General features: G+C 41.0%; 1 protein-coding gene across 4 annotated transcripts in view; it reads left to right on the top strand.

The window, feature by feature from the left end:
- Positions 1-412: 412 nt before the first annotated feature.
- Positions 413-13,784, top strand: part of RGS17 (regulator of G protein signaling 17) — a 131,594-nt gene continuing 118,222 nt past the window's right edge. The window contains exons 1-3 of one of the 4 annotated variants that reach the window (XM_054491207.2): positions 423-571; positions 5,860-5,969; positions 6,491-6,613. The gene's annotated coding sequence lies outside the window, so the exon portion shown is untranslated. Of the gene's footprint in view, positions 572-801; positions 1,064-1,247; positions 1,387-5,859; positions 5,970-6,490; positions 6,614-13,784 lie in introns of those variants that run through there. The other 3 variants (XM_054491208.2, XM_054491209.2, XM_054491210.2) reach the window with 3 other exon arrangements.

The raw sequence follows: 13,784 nt of genomic DNA, 5'->3' as shown, positions 1-13,784 counted from the left end.
TGCTGTGCCTGGCAGGCCAGCTCCTGGGTGCGAGGCTCTCGCGCAGCCCAGGACAGCAGCGCGCGGGCTGCGGGCGAGTGGAGTTGCAGGGGCCCGGGCGGAGAGCCGCTGTCACCCAGGGAAGCTCTCGGGACTCCGGGGCTCCCGCGAAGCTCCGGACGGGCGTCGCCGAAGCCGAGTCCCGGCCGAGCCCCTCCGCACGGTGGGCGCCGCGCCCAGGCTAGCGCGCGAGGTCGGGCGGGGCCTGGGGCCGCCTGGGGAGGGGGCGGGGCCGGGACTCTCGCGGCCGCGCGCAGGGGCTGGGAAGCTGCCCCTCCGGCCGCGCCGGGCGAGGGGCTGCGCCGGCCCGCGAGGCGCATGCGCGCTGTCGAGCGGCTCTCGCTCCCTCCCCGCCCACCGCTCCCTCCTCCCCCTCCCCCTCCTCTGCATCCTCGCAGCTCTCCCTCTCTCCTCGCCCGCTGGGTGCTGAAGTTGGGCGGATGGCAGCAAACCGGCTCCGCTAGAGGACCGAGCCGCCCAGCCCCGCTCCCCCGGACCCATCGGCGCGCTGCCCACACCTCCAGGCGACCGGGTAAGACGCTGCCTCCAAAACGAGTGGTGCTAAGTAAATGACATCAAAATGTCTGCTTTGCACCAATGGATGAATTTTTTTCAAGGTAGGGGGGAGGTGAAGGAAGGAGGGGGCGGAGAGCGCGACCGCCCATGCCCCGGCGGGGGCGGCTGCGCGGCACTGGGGTCTCAGCTGTGGCCGCGGCGCCCTGAGCGGGAGCGGGGGCCGCCCCACGGGTCCGGGAAGTTGAATCCCGCGTCGCTGCTTGGACGCGGTCCGCTCGCCGCTCTCAGCTGCTGCGGGGAACCGGGCGAGTGTCCTGCCCGCCGGGGAACGCTCGGCCGGGTCCCAGAGTTCCCGCGGAGAGCTGGGCGCCTGCTGGGGGCGGCCGGGAGGGCCGGGCCGGGGGCGCGGGAGACCCCGCGGGGGCGCGAGGTGCTGCGGGTTTTGTGCGGTTGGCTGGGAACGAGGAGAATGTGCCATCAACAGTGTCCAATCGACTGATCACCTCGGGTGCTGTGTTTCCTCCCTTATCTCTCTTTACCTTTGGGAAAATGCACTGCTCAGGTGGGGAAGGTGTTCGCCGAAGAGGTTGCGAAAATGAATCCTTTGACCAGCAGTAAAATAGCAGGGGTGTGTGTGTGTGTGTGTGTGTGTGTGTATGTATGGGGGGTGGGGGGTCTCTTTTGTTCCTTCCCCTCCCCTTAGTCAAAGGAAAGGGAGTCCTGGCGTGTACGGCGCGGGGTGGATTCCACAGCCACCGAGGGGGCGAGGACGAGGAACGCCCACCAACCGCGAGTCGCTGCCCGGGTGGGCGCATCGGAGCCTCCTTTGCTGTAGGTGATGATGGTCTTTCCGTGATCGATGGAATCATAGTTTAATCTCTGCCTCCCCGCCAGCCTCCCTGCTGTCCCTTATCGAGTGCTGCGGTAGAGGCTGGGTGCAGACACGGCCGCTTTCTCCTCTTCTCTCTGCCTCCCTGTCTCCCTGAATAAAAGCCGGAGGACTAGAGGATGGCGGAGGGACAGAGCTGGACTCGGAAGCCGCGGGTGGGAGCTGCTCCTCGCGAGCCGGAGGCTGATGGCACCTTGTCGCGGGCAGCCCGCGCCAGCCTCGGGAGTCCCTGGGCTCCGGGAGAGCGAGCCGGGGTCGCCTGGCCACAAAGATGCCCGCGCGCCCGCCCTGCGTACGGGACCCGCCCTGCGCCCTGAGCCCTGAGCCTCGCCCGGAGCCCGGGACGTCGGCTCACGTGGGAGAACCCCTGTCGCCCGGGGACGATTGACCCTGGCTCCTGGCATAACTCTCCTGACCTCCCCTGACCTTTCCATAAATGCTTCTTTCAAAAGAGTCACCGTAAGATTTGTCTGGAGAACTTCACACGCTTCAGAGTTATTTCTTTCTTTTCTTAAATTGTTTTACGGCGAGATTCTCTCCAGCGTGGGATGGCTTTCACAAATAATAAAGAGAAATCTTAGTTTGGTTCCCATCTAGAATAAGCAGTTCTGAGGCTGGGTGCCATCTGCATTTCCGGCTTTCATACATACTGGTTTTCCGGGTGATGAACCCTTCTGAAAATCATTTAATTGAAGACGTGAGAATTGATTTTTATTAGTTTAGTGGAAAATAATGCTTTCCTCCTTGATTCACAACTGCCAGACGCTGCGTGTACGAAATAATTTGCAAACCGTGAAACATTTAAAGTACATTGTACTTGTTTCCAAAGTCTTCTGTAGTGAGACTATTATCCAAGAAATATACATTATAGCACTCCTATCTAATGAAAGGCTGATTTAATACAAATGAATGAGAAGTTTGACCTCCTCCAGTTGTTACTATTGTTAAGCCATTTCTTCTGTTAACATGAACTAAAACAGTAATTAGCACACTCATGGAAGACTGGATTTATTCACTAGTTTTTATGATCTTTTGAAACCCACACTTAGAGCCACCATAGGAGAGGAGTTCATTTCGTTTTAGGTAACGAGAAAAGAAGTGTTTGTTATTACAAAAAGATTGGGTGGTATTATTTATTAAATAAGATAAATCTCCATGGCAATGACACGTGATCTCAGAGCCACGGGCACTCATCCTTCCTCCTGAAATTAGTCTGAACGACTAAGAAAACCGTCTAATTTACAGAACAAATGACATAAGGTATCTGTTATGCTGATTGATTTTGACCCTTTTTGCTATAGTTCCGCAACTACTCCTTGGCGTTTAGTCCCCACGAAAGAGAATTAACAAGGAGAGTTAATTTACTGTCCTGTTCATTCTAAGGCAAACAGCATTTCCTTCTCAAATAGTATCTCTTTGATTGTAGGGCTCTTCCTCTGAGGTACTTATTTATTTGAATTCATCATGTTTAAGGTCTAAGTTCCTTATCATTCCTATGACCATTTTATACTTTTGCATAATAATAAATAATAATAATAATAAACCTTCCTTAACATTTCCTACCACGAGGGCCACGGTCTTTGAAGAAAAGAAGAAATATATATTCTTACCCGTTTGATCTTATTGTAACAGCCGAGTAAAAGTGAAAATTTAAAATCTGAATTGATCAAAATTCTGGTTGACTTACAGAGTAAAGTCTAAGAAAGAATTTACCTTTTAATCTAAAGCTGTAGAGATAATAGCCTTTGTGTTAGAAGTCCGTTTGCTAAAATACATGGGCTTTCCTGGAAAAGGAAGGTAGGCATGGATGATGAGATACAGTGCTAAGAGGGCTGGGAGTCCATTCAACCACATTTCTGCTGAGAATCCTGTTTCTGATACTCTCCAACTCTGCTTACTTAACACTGAGAATACTACACTAGCAAAGAGGGCAAATCGAAGGACCACTATATACCCAGAGGATGAGAATAATGCTATGCGATGTTAAAAGCATTTTATTTCACCTGGTTGGTATAGTTAGAGTATAAGTGTGAATGCATTGTGGAGGCGTAAAATTATATGACATTTCCAAGGGAGTGTCATGGGTCCTCACAAATATATTTTTATGGAAAACCTTAAAATAATCCTTTGCTATAGGTAGCCAATAGGTAGCCAAGACTTTCAATGTGAGATTGATGGATACTCCCACCTTCCTTCTCTCCCTACCCACACTTATCTCTGAAAAAAAGACACTTTCCTAACTTCCAAAGAAATTCATTTAGACGATCATTCCTGCTATTGTGCCAGCACCTGGCACAGTATGTGGCAAAGGCAGGTGTAAAATAATTTTTCCTAAATTAATAAATTTTGCAGGGTTGACATGGCTTGCAAAAGTCTTCCAAGATAAGAATTGCATTTTTAAAATCAGCACTTATACTGTTTACCAAGTACACTAGTTGGGCTCCTAAAACTCATGTTTATGGGCCTACATCTTTGGAGGAAGCAATTTTCAGAATTGTCGTTCTGGGAATATATATGTGTTTAATACAACATTCATATTACTGATTTGTTTCCCAATTATAAAAGCAATATTTGCTTATCTTAGATCCCCTACAATACAAAATTACCTATAGGCAGATATGGATGTGAAGAGCATGAATTTTGGGTCAAGCTGGCCTTAGCTTGTATTGTGGCTCCTCCCTTTAAAAACTTTATTGCTGTAGGCAAGTTACTAATCTGTCCTGAGCCTCAGTTTCCTCAGACATACAAGAGGGACGAAGGCAGGATGCAAGCATAAATACAATGCAATATATATAAAGTACTGAACATAGTGCTTGGCATGTACTGAGTGCTTATACTTATCTCAATACCTAAAGAACTGCTATTGAAAACACAGCATAGTTTACCACAAGTTTATTTCCTTTATATAAATGTAGCATTGTTTTAAGAATTTGAATCATATTCTAGAACAGGGGTCCCCAACCCCTGGGCTGCAGACGGGTACCAGCGCATGACTTGTTAGGAAGCCAGCAGCACAGCAGGAGGTGAGTGGCTGGTAAGTGAGCATTACCTCCTGAGCTCCTCCTCCTGTCTGATCAGCGGCTGGCGTTAGATTCTCATAGGAGCGTGACCCCTATTGTGAACTGTGCGTGTGAGGAATTGCGGTTGTGCACTCCTTATGAGAATCTAATGCCTGATGAGCTGATGTGGAACAGTTTCATTCCAAAACTATTCCCCCACCCCTACTGCCATCCGTGGAAAAATTATCTTCCACAAAATGGTCCCTGGTGCCAAAAAGGTTGGGATGGCTGTTTTAGAACTTCATACTTCTAAAAAAAAATTAACATTCCTTTGTTGCTGTTTCTCAAGAAATTAAAATTGATATTTTTAATGTGATTTAGTGACTGCAAAATAGTTCACCTTATGGATGTCTTTATTTAGCCATTCTTTTATCTTTGGATTTTGATCCTTATGCCTAAATTTTGTATGCGTATCTCTATTGCAGTGTCTCCTTTGGGCACGATGCTTAGAACAGCTAGTTCTTGCCAACATAATGCCGTTCTTTAAAAAATCTTTGCTAACTTGATAGGTGAAAATAATATTTTTCAAACTTTTATTTCTTTGGCTACCAATAAGACTGATTACTTTTTGACATACTGATAAGCAGTTTTTGTCTTTGAGGATGGCTCGTTCAAGTCTTTAGACTGTGTTTCCACTGCTGTTCTGGTGCATTTTTCTTACTTGTTTGAATGCTAATATTAATTTTTTAAAAGGCAGAAGCAAACAAGGAAAGGAAATGCTCAGTGACAAAGGCTCCATGTGGCAAAGACTACAAAGATCACTGTGGTTAAACCAGAAAGGCTGGATCAGCCAGGGTATCGGGATTCATCATATACTGCTACACCCCTGAGTTTTCCAGCCTTTACAGTTCTTTTTAGAAGTCCAGAATCAGTAAACAATTTGCTCACAAACACCTTACTATGAGAAGCTTGTGTCTGAAGAGTTCCCAGATAGTCATGGATTGTTTCTGCCAGTTGCCAATGTTATGGAAGAACTTCTGAGTTTTTCTGAGATAAAGGGGTTGAAAGGAAAGATGGGAGTACACGGAGATCCTAGGGACATTCATTATGATTTCTCATCAGAATGAATCAATTAAGCTTAATTATAAAACTGTGTCAGGTTAGAATCATATCTTACTTCAACTTGTAAGCTCTAGGTGAAAGAATTTAATGTGTTACCTTAACAAGCTCTGTATCTGTGATGTTTCACATGATTCGGTGGTCTTGTAAGCTCCTGTTTTTGGCTTTTTAAGTTCTATAACTTTTGACAAATTTGGTTTCAAAAGTTTAATTATCTAGCTTGGAAAATCTGTAAATTCCTTAGGTATTAAACTATCTAGAAAGTATAAATGTTTTTGTTTTGTTTTTCTGAGACAGGGTCTCACTCTGTCACCCAGGCTGGAGTGCAGTGGCTCAGTCATGGCTCACTGTAGCCTCAACCTCCCTGGGCTCAGGTGATCTTCCCACCTCAGGAGCTGGGACTACAGGTGTGTACCACGACGCCTAGCTAATTTTTGTATTATTTGTGGAGTCGGGGTTTTGCTTGTCTTCAACTCCTGGGCTCAAGCAATCCACCCACCTCAGCCTCCCAAAGTGCTGGATTACAGGCGTGAGCCACTGTGCCCAGCTGAAAGTGTAAAATTTTATAATCATCAGTGGTACCAGTTTATCAAATACAGTAAAACCTGAGTAATTCAGAATTTATAATGATGGGAGGTCCCTATAGAAGAAGCAATGACCTATGGTGGAAAATAAAATCTATTTCAAATAGAAATGGATTTGAATTTTTACTCTACTATTTATTAGATGTGCAGGCTTTTTCATGAAATTATAGAAGTATTTTATACTTAGTATTCTAGCATGAGTAATAAATATCTAAAATAGCTGAATTTCTTAAGCTTTGTATGTGAGATTTTTAAAAATTCCCTGTGTCAGTAAATATAATTCTATTGTAATCAATGATTGTGGTTCACAAAGCAAATATTTACCTCCTTATCTTGGGTCACAGGCTTTTCACAGTACAGTACTGCTGATTGGCTGTTGAAATACACAGGTTATAATTCAAGAGTCATGGCATTACAGTAAAACAGACACAACCTGGGGGAAATTATGACATAAATGGAAGGAGCAGGTGAGTGTTTATTTCATTTGAAAAATTATCTTGAATCTTCCCAATAATATAGTGAGTTAAATCCAGTGAAATCTCTTGCGAAAGTTGTTACTTTCTCTATTTTCCAGTCTCTATGAAAGGTGGGAGCCTGTTTTTTTGGTGTATTTATGATAAGTCATGTAATCTACAGATTTTATGAGTCAATTTTGGCTCTTGGTAGACCACCCTATGTCCATGTCCTATTACCCTAAACTCTCCTATTTTTTCAGGATTTAATTAATCAAACTCAACAAATATTTGAAAGTTTGCTATTTGAAACACAGCAATCCATATGATTTAATTCATATGAGGTAAAAAAGCTTATGGAAAATTGCACTTAAAAGAAGGAGACTTTAAAAGCAGAGAATGTAATTTGGTGGAAAGAGCCCAGGTTTTAGATTCGAATAACCAGGGATTTAGCCTTCATGTCTTTGAGCCTTAGTATCATTATCTGTAAAACTGAAGACAATTTAAAAATGTTAAAGGATTAAAAGAAATTATGTCTATAAAATCCTTCATATATTGGTACTCAGTATGAAAGTGTTAGGTATTGTACTAGACTTAATAAATCAAAATAGATGCAAGAAACATCATGTAAACAATAAGTGCTTGAAGGGGTTTTAATTTCGTGCCAGTATTTGTCTTAACTAATTGGTCCTTATTAATGTTTAGGTTGTTCTCCATGTATTTCCTGTGTTGTCCTTTCCTGACTAGTTTGTTTCACCAACCTGCTTATAAACATATTTGAGCACCTACTATGTGTTAGGCTCTGTGATATTTTTGGATACAAATATTAATTAAACGTGGCCCGCTTCCACAAGGAGTTCACATATAAGCTTCTTCAACTTATTTTTCTTTTATCTGGTGAGTACTGGTCATTCTAAGCTTTGAAGTCATAGCTAAATACAACATGGGAGTAATAGGCAATGATTTCCTTAGGGTTTAGCAATAGACCATTTGATCTCAAAATTTAGGAGCCTCTACCACTAATGTTCAAGCAAGCTGCTAAGCAGAGACTCAGATATAAGGGGAAGAAAAGCAGGAAGTGGCTCTGTTGGTGGATGATTTAACAACCTCCACCATAATATCAAAACAACAACAGACTGGAGGCTTAACCCTCTTTGTGAACCGACCTCAACACCCAATTCCTTCTCATTGAAATGAAGAAAATGTGTACATACATCTGTACTACGCCTTTTCCCCTCTCACTTGTAGGCTACCCTGCGTAATTATTGTAATGTAAGGTACTCTAAAATGCTGGTGTAGGGGGCAAACAAAGGGGGAAGGAGAGTGAGATCCCTGCCCTTCTTCAGGGTCCACATTTCCCATGCACTAGCAATATTTTAGAATTTTTTCCTGATACTGCTGCAGTTCCATCTTTGATTACAATCTGTTTATAATATAGTACCTTGACCAAAAACCCAGAATCCTCAGTTTGGATGAGAAATAAATACATTTAATTTTGAGAAAGAAAACCATCTTCAATATCAACTTGTTAAAATCACTAGGGCAATTTCTAAATCTAGCAGTTAGATTTGCTCCAATCTGGAAAGATTTTATATGATTTATAAGATCAGAGTGAAGACTTCAAACCCTTTCTAGAAATATGTGATGAATATACAGTTAATATATCTAAGTATGGGAATGAAGGACATTGACATTAGGAATGAATGAACTTGAAGGTAAGCTCAGCACTCCTGTCAGCCACTACATTTAACATTCTTGTCATTAAATCTTTGACCGGGCTCTTAATAAGTAAAAATATATGCTAATGTAAGATTTGAACCTATTTCTTTCTCAATTTATTTCTACTCAGCACTACCATACAGTAATTTACCTGTGACCTATGAGTTTAGTACGATCAAAATTCACTAGAGAAAAGCAAAGCAAAACTAGTATCTTTCATTAGGGCACTAAGGCATAGACATGCTATAAAGCAATACAATGACCTATATAATTTACAAACTATTATGATTAACTGAATGCCGTATTGTGAATTGGAGTATTTAATACTCCAATTTACTCCAGTGTACATTGGAGTATTACATACTCCAATTTACTCCAATGTACTCCAATGTAGATTGGAGTAAAAGGCTTCATTGTGAATTGGAATACTAGCATTTTCCCTACCTACTGTTTGGGTGAGGCTTGACATTTGATTTTCCCCATTCTCTCTTAATGATTATTATTGTTATTAGTATTTCTAAATAGATAAATTGAGGAGAAAGGAGTATCTTTGCTTTTCGTACATCTAATAGTTCATAGAAAAATAGGTGTTTACTCATATTTTATGTAATTTTAGGATATTTACATAATTTTGTTGCCTGAAATTTAAAACATATCAAGAGCTCAGGTGTTCTATCTGCCAGGAAAAAACAAACAAACAAAAAACCCTACTGTCTTATTTTCTTCTGGTAGTCAGGAATAAACTTCCCTGATTGTAATTTCTATGCTAGTTTATGAGTAAATAATATTGGCAATTTTGACTCAAGCTATTGGAGTCCATATTTTCTTCATCTACTCAAGTCCAGTAACTTCAATTTTCACTGATGAAGAAACATTTTAAACTAAATTACTTTTAGTAAATTCAATGTCTAATGACCCACCTATGTTTATATAAATGATGGATTTAGTTGAAAGTTACATTTATTTATCATTTTAAATACTCAAAACCAAGCAATAGAGAAATGCTTCCCACACTGGAATTGTCTCCAAAATGTAATATTTTGAAAAGATGATTTTGTGTGTCAGTATATGCATGTATGTGTGTTTCCCCTTTTATTTATGGGAAACAACTGACATGATGCCTGTGTAATCATAGCCAAATATTCAGGAAGAAAGGATACATACTTGAGAATAGAGGGGGAGGCACAAATGAGATGAGAAGGAGAGTCAAGTAAAAAGCAAGAAGGCTGGGCTCAGAAAACAAGACTATTAGTTAAAAACTCATTATATCTTAAAGTATAATATCATTCAATACGTTATTATGTAACTCTGCTATGTTATGTAACCACTTCCAGTTTTGTGAATTCATGTGACCTAATCTTAAGAAGGTAATTTTTTCCCATTAATTCAGTAATTTCATTGACTGAACATCTGAGTAATGCAAGTGGGGTTTCATAAGGTAGAATTCCATTAAACAAATGTTAATTCCAGGAAGGAAAAAATGTGAAGCACTTTTCTTGACCTAACATAGGTTATGTTAAATAGTTTAAAATTCTCGTAGGTGATACTGAAATTCAGTCACATTGATAAAGAATCTATTCCCAAGTTTTCTTTCTAAATGCGACTATTTTAAGTACATCTTATATAAAATCAATTTTATCTTTGTGATGTAAAGACCTTTATGTCTTGTTTCAAAATACCAGCAATGAATAAATGTGTATGATAAGCTTTTTTTTTTTTAATCGAGCAACAGGACATTGCGATGACTTAATATCTAAAATATTTATTAAGACTTTGGGGGAGTAACAAGTGAGCTTGGAAAAGCTTGTCTGCTCATTGCCACTGAGATTATTTTTAAGAGAATGTGAATTTATGGCTTAGTAGGATCACTGAATGTAGTTACTCAGTGAGGTGGCTGATTGCAACCAAAATCAACTTTGGCACTTGGTGTGCTGGCCTCTGACTGTTAGCCCCAAGAGAGTTCTAGTCTGGTTAGATTTTAGGGAAAAAAAAAGAGGTTATGTTCCTGAAAGTAGAGTTCGGAGGATACAGTCTAAAATGTTATGTTAGAGAGAGGCAAAGGAAAGAGAGAAAAGTCTTTTGGTGCATTGGTAAATACAGCCTGTGTGGATCTGAATTTCTAAGTGTTTGCATTAGATTTCCAAGTTTTCTTCAGTTTCTGCTATTCATCAGTTTTACCTCTTCTGTTTCCTGCCTCCTTTTTCTTAATTAATGTGCTGTGTAATTCAATCCTTACTCTGTACCAAAGAATAGCAAAATTTAAAAAAAAAATAACCAAGTCTGAGGGAGCCTAAAGAATAAAGATATAAGACCTATATGTAAATTTCTGTTATTATTATATTCTAGGAGAGAACTAAAATGCTGTGAGAACTCAGCAGTGTGAGATTAATTTTAAATGGCTAGACCAGGATCTGGCAAAAGTGTCATAGAGGTTGTGACATTTTCTCGGATTATTGAAAGATAGAATTTTGACAGACAAAGAAAGGTGTCCAGGCTCAAAAACAATGTAAATAAAGATAGATGCAGAATTAGGAAAATTAAAACAATTTTGTGCACAATATATCAAAAGCGTACAGTACTCGCCGGAAATCACTAGATGATAAGGCTAAAAAAGAAGACATATACTGGCAGCTGTTAATATCAGAGTAAAAAGGTGGAATTTTCCTTTCTAGGCAGAGTGCTGCTGAAGCTCTCTAAGCAGAGGATTACCAGGTGGGAGCTGTGCTGTGGGACAGGCGCTTCATCAGTCCATGCAGGGGGGAGGTCAAGGGAAGTAGGAACACCACAATTTCAGCTGTCCAGGTGAGAGAAGACGAGTCCTAAACTGAGTAACAGCAAAGGGCAGGGTCCATGGGAAGATGATGATGTGAGAAAATGTTTGAGTCAGAGCCTTCAAGACTTGGTGAACAAAAAGATCTAGAAGATGTAAGAGGAGCTATAAAGCTGTCAGGGAGCATTTTAGCTTATGAGTCTGGGAAATAAAGATGTCATAAGACATGGACAAGTCAAACTGATGAAGAGGTTAGTGAGGAAATAAATTTTCAGTATGGGGAATAGTTTGACATAGCCATCAGAATTCTCGCAGATGTTTAGCACGCCATTGATTAGAAAGCCTCAGGGATATTAGTTGATTAAGTAGGAAGTAACAAGTATGATCCTAGGCTATGTCAGTAGAGCCATATAGCGTCCAGAATGAAGTTGGCAATCGTTGTGTTCTATTCTGCATATCCAAGTCACAATTGCAATGTTATTTTGAACTTATTTTTGACACCATGGTTAGAGGTCAAGAATATAGGTGGTGAAATTCACTGACAAAACAAAATAATTTGTGTGAGACATGGTTGGAGGAATTTCTACTTTCTTAACCTGGAAGACAGTGGTTTCCCTGGAACATATGTGTGTTTCACCATTTGGAGAAAAGCCGTGGGAAAAGATTATACATTCTAAATTGTCCCAATGATATGATGAAAATAATAAAACCACCTTGCAGAGTTGTGGAGAGATAATATGTGCAGTGCCCCTGGAACACATTTCATATTCAATGTGTCTTAGCTCTTATTGTTACCTTAGGAATAGCATTAGAATCAGTGGACACGTATCATAGACTTGTTGCCATCCTATTGGAAATAACCTTTTTTTTTTTTTTTTTTTTGAGATGGAGTCTTGCTCTTGTCGCCCAGGCTGGAGCATGATCTAGGCTTACTGCAACTTCCGCCTCCTGGGTTCAAGCAATTCTCCTGCCCCAGCCTCCAGAGTAGCTGGGATTACAGGTGCCCACCACCACACCCAGCTAATTTTTTTTGTATTTTTAGTAGAGACAGGGTTTCACCGCGTTGGTCAGGCTTGTCTCAAACTCCGACCTCAGGCGATCCACCCGCCTCAGCCTCCCAAAGTGCTGGGATTACAGGCATGAGCCACTGCGCCTGGCTTGAAATAACTTTTAAGAGTCATAGCCAGCTGGTTAGGTAAGCAGCCTTGAAAGGTAGCAAGTTTAATGTCACTGAAAAAGTGTAGGGTAGACAAATACTTGGCAGAGATGTCATGGAGGAAATTCAATGACTGGGAGGGTGAATGAACTATAAGACCTCATTCTAACCCTGAGGTCCAGATGGTACCAGAGAATTTGGACTGCAAACCCAAGAGAATGACTAGAGCTAGAAATAAAACTTGAAAGTCTTTTACATCCAGGTAACAATAGTAGAAAAGTGTCAAAGGAAAGACAGCAGAGAGCAAGTGAGCTTACAATAGAATCCTGGAGCATATCTGCATGAATGGCCATGTGGAAAAAGAAGGAAACGAAATATATACACATGCATACATACATGTATACATGCATATATTCATATATGTACACATTCATACATAAGATAGAATAAAAATGTGTTATAAAGAGAATGAAGACACTGTAATATGCCATAAAACCGAGGATGTGGAGATTTTTACCAGTTTTATTCATACGTATAATAATCCTACACCAAAGATTAGAAAAAGTTTAAGAAAGAAGATCAGCTGAGTTATGTCATGTGGCAGAAAGGGTGGGTAAGATCAAGACCAGGATGACACATCAGATTTTGCAATGAGGAAGTTACTTGTGATTGTTTAGAAAGCACTTGTGGTTAATGATTTATACATCGTCTATTTCCAAAAAGTTTGGGGCAGCTTAAATAAAAGCACTTTCACACAAGGCAGTAAAAATAAAACAAAATAAAGATAAGAAACCACCAAGAGAAATAAATGGGGGAAATAGTGAATGTACCACAAAACCTGGGTAAGATCGTTATTGTAATAGGAGCACTACCTTTTAGCTATGTGGTTCCTGGCAGCCAAAATAAAAGGATAACAGGAAAGATTACCTATAATTCATTGGTTAATGAAGGAAAACAGATCTTCAGAAGAATTTTTGTTTCCTGGCACTAAATTCTATGAAGAGTATATCCCGTGCATTCTTAGATAAGAGACAGTGACATGTTAGACAATGTGATGAACAGTGGTTCTGCTGAAGATGCAGGTTTGCTTTAAATTGCTGTTTCTTTAAGGCCTTGAAGGTCAAGTGTGCAATATTAAGATGAGGTTGGTAAAAGCCAATAAGGCAGCAATATTTCTTGTGGGCATAGACCAGATGGGCATCTGAATACTCCTGGGTGTGAAAAATCAGCATAAGAGAGCATTAGGGAAGAGGACATCCAAGAGAGGAGATGCAAGGATAGTTCCATGAACATGAGGAGAGACAACACCAAGTGCCCTGCAACCTCCTTTCCTTGGCACTTGCCACTCCCTCTGCCTAACAAGCTGTCCCCCAGTCTTTCTCATCATTCAAGTTTCCATTCAAATGTCACCACTTCAAAGAGACTCTAAGAACTGTCTTCCTAATGTGGTCCCTTCTTCATCCCTCCTCATATCTCCCACTCTCTAACAATAATCCATTTTATTTAACAGTATTTACTGCTCTGTCAAATTATTGTATTTA

Source organism: Pongo pygmaeus, chromosome 5 (genome assembly GCF_028885625.2).
Source record: "Pongo pygmaeus isolate AG05252 chromosome 5, NHGRI_mPonPyg2-v2.0_pri, whole genome shotgun sequence".
NCBI classification, from domain to species: domain Eukaryota; kingdom Metazoa; phylum Chordata; class Mammalia; order Primates; family Hominidae; genus Pongo; species Pongo pygmaeus.
This window is presented reverse-complemented; position numbering and strand designations above follow the sequence as displayed.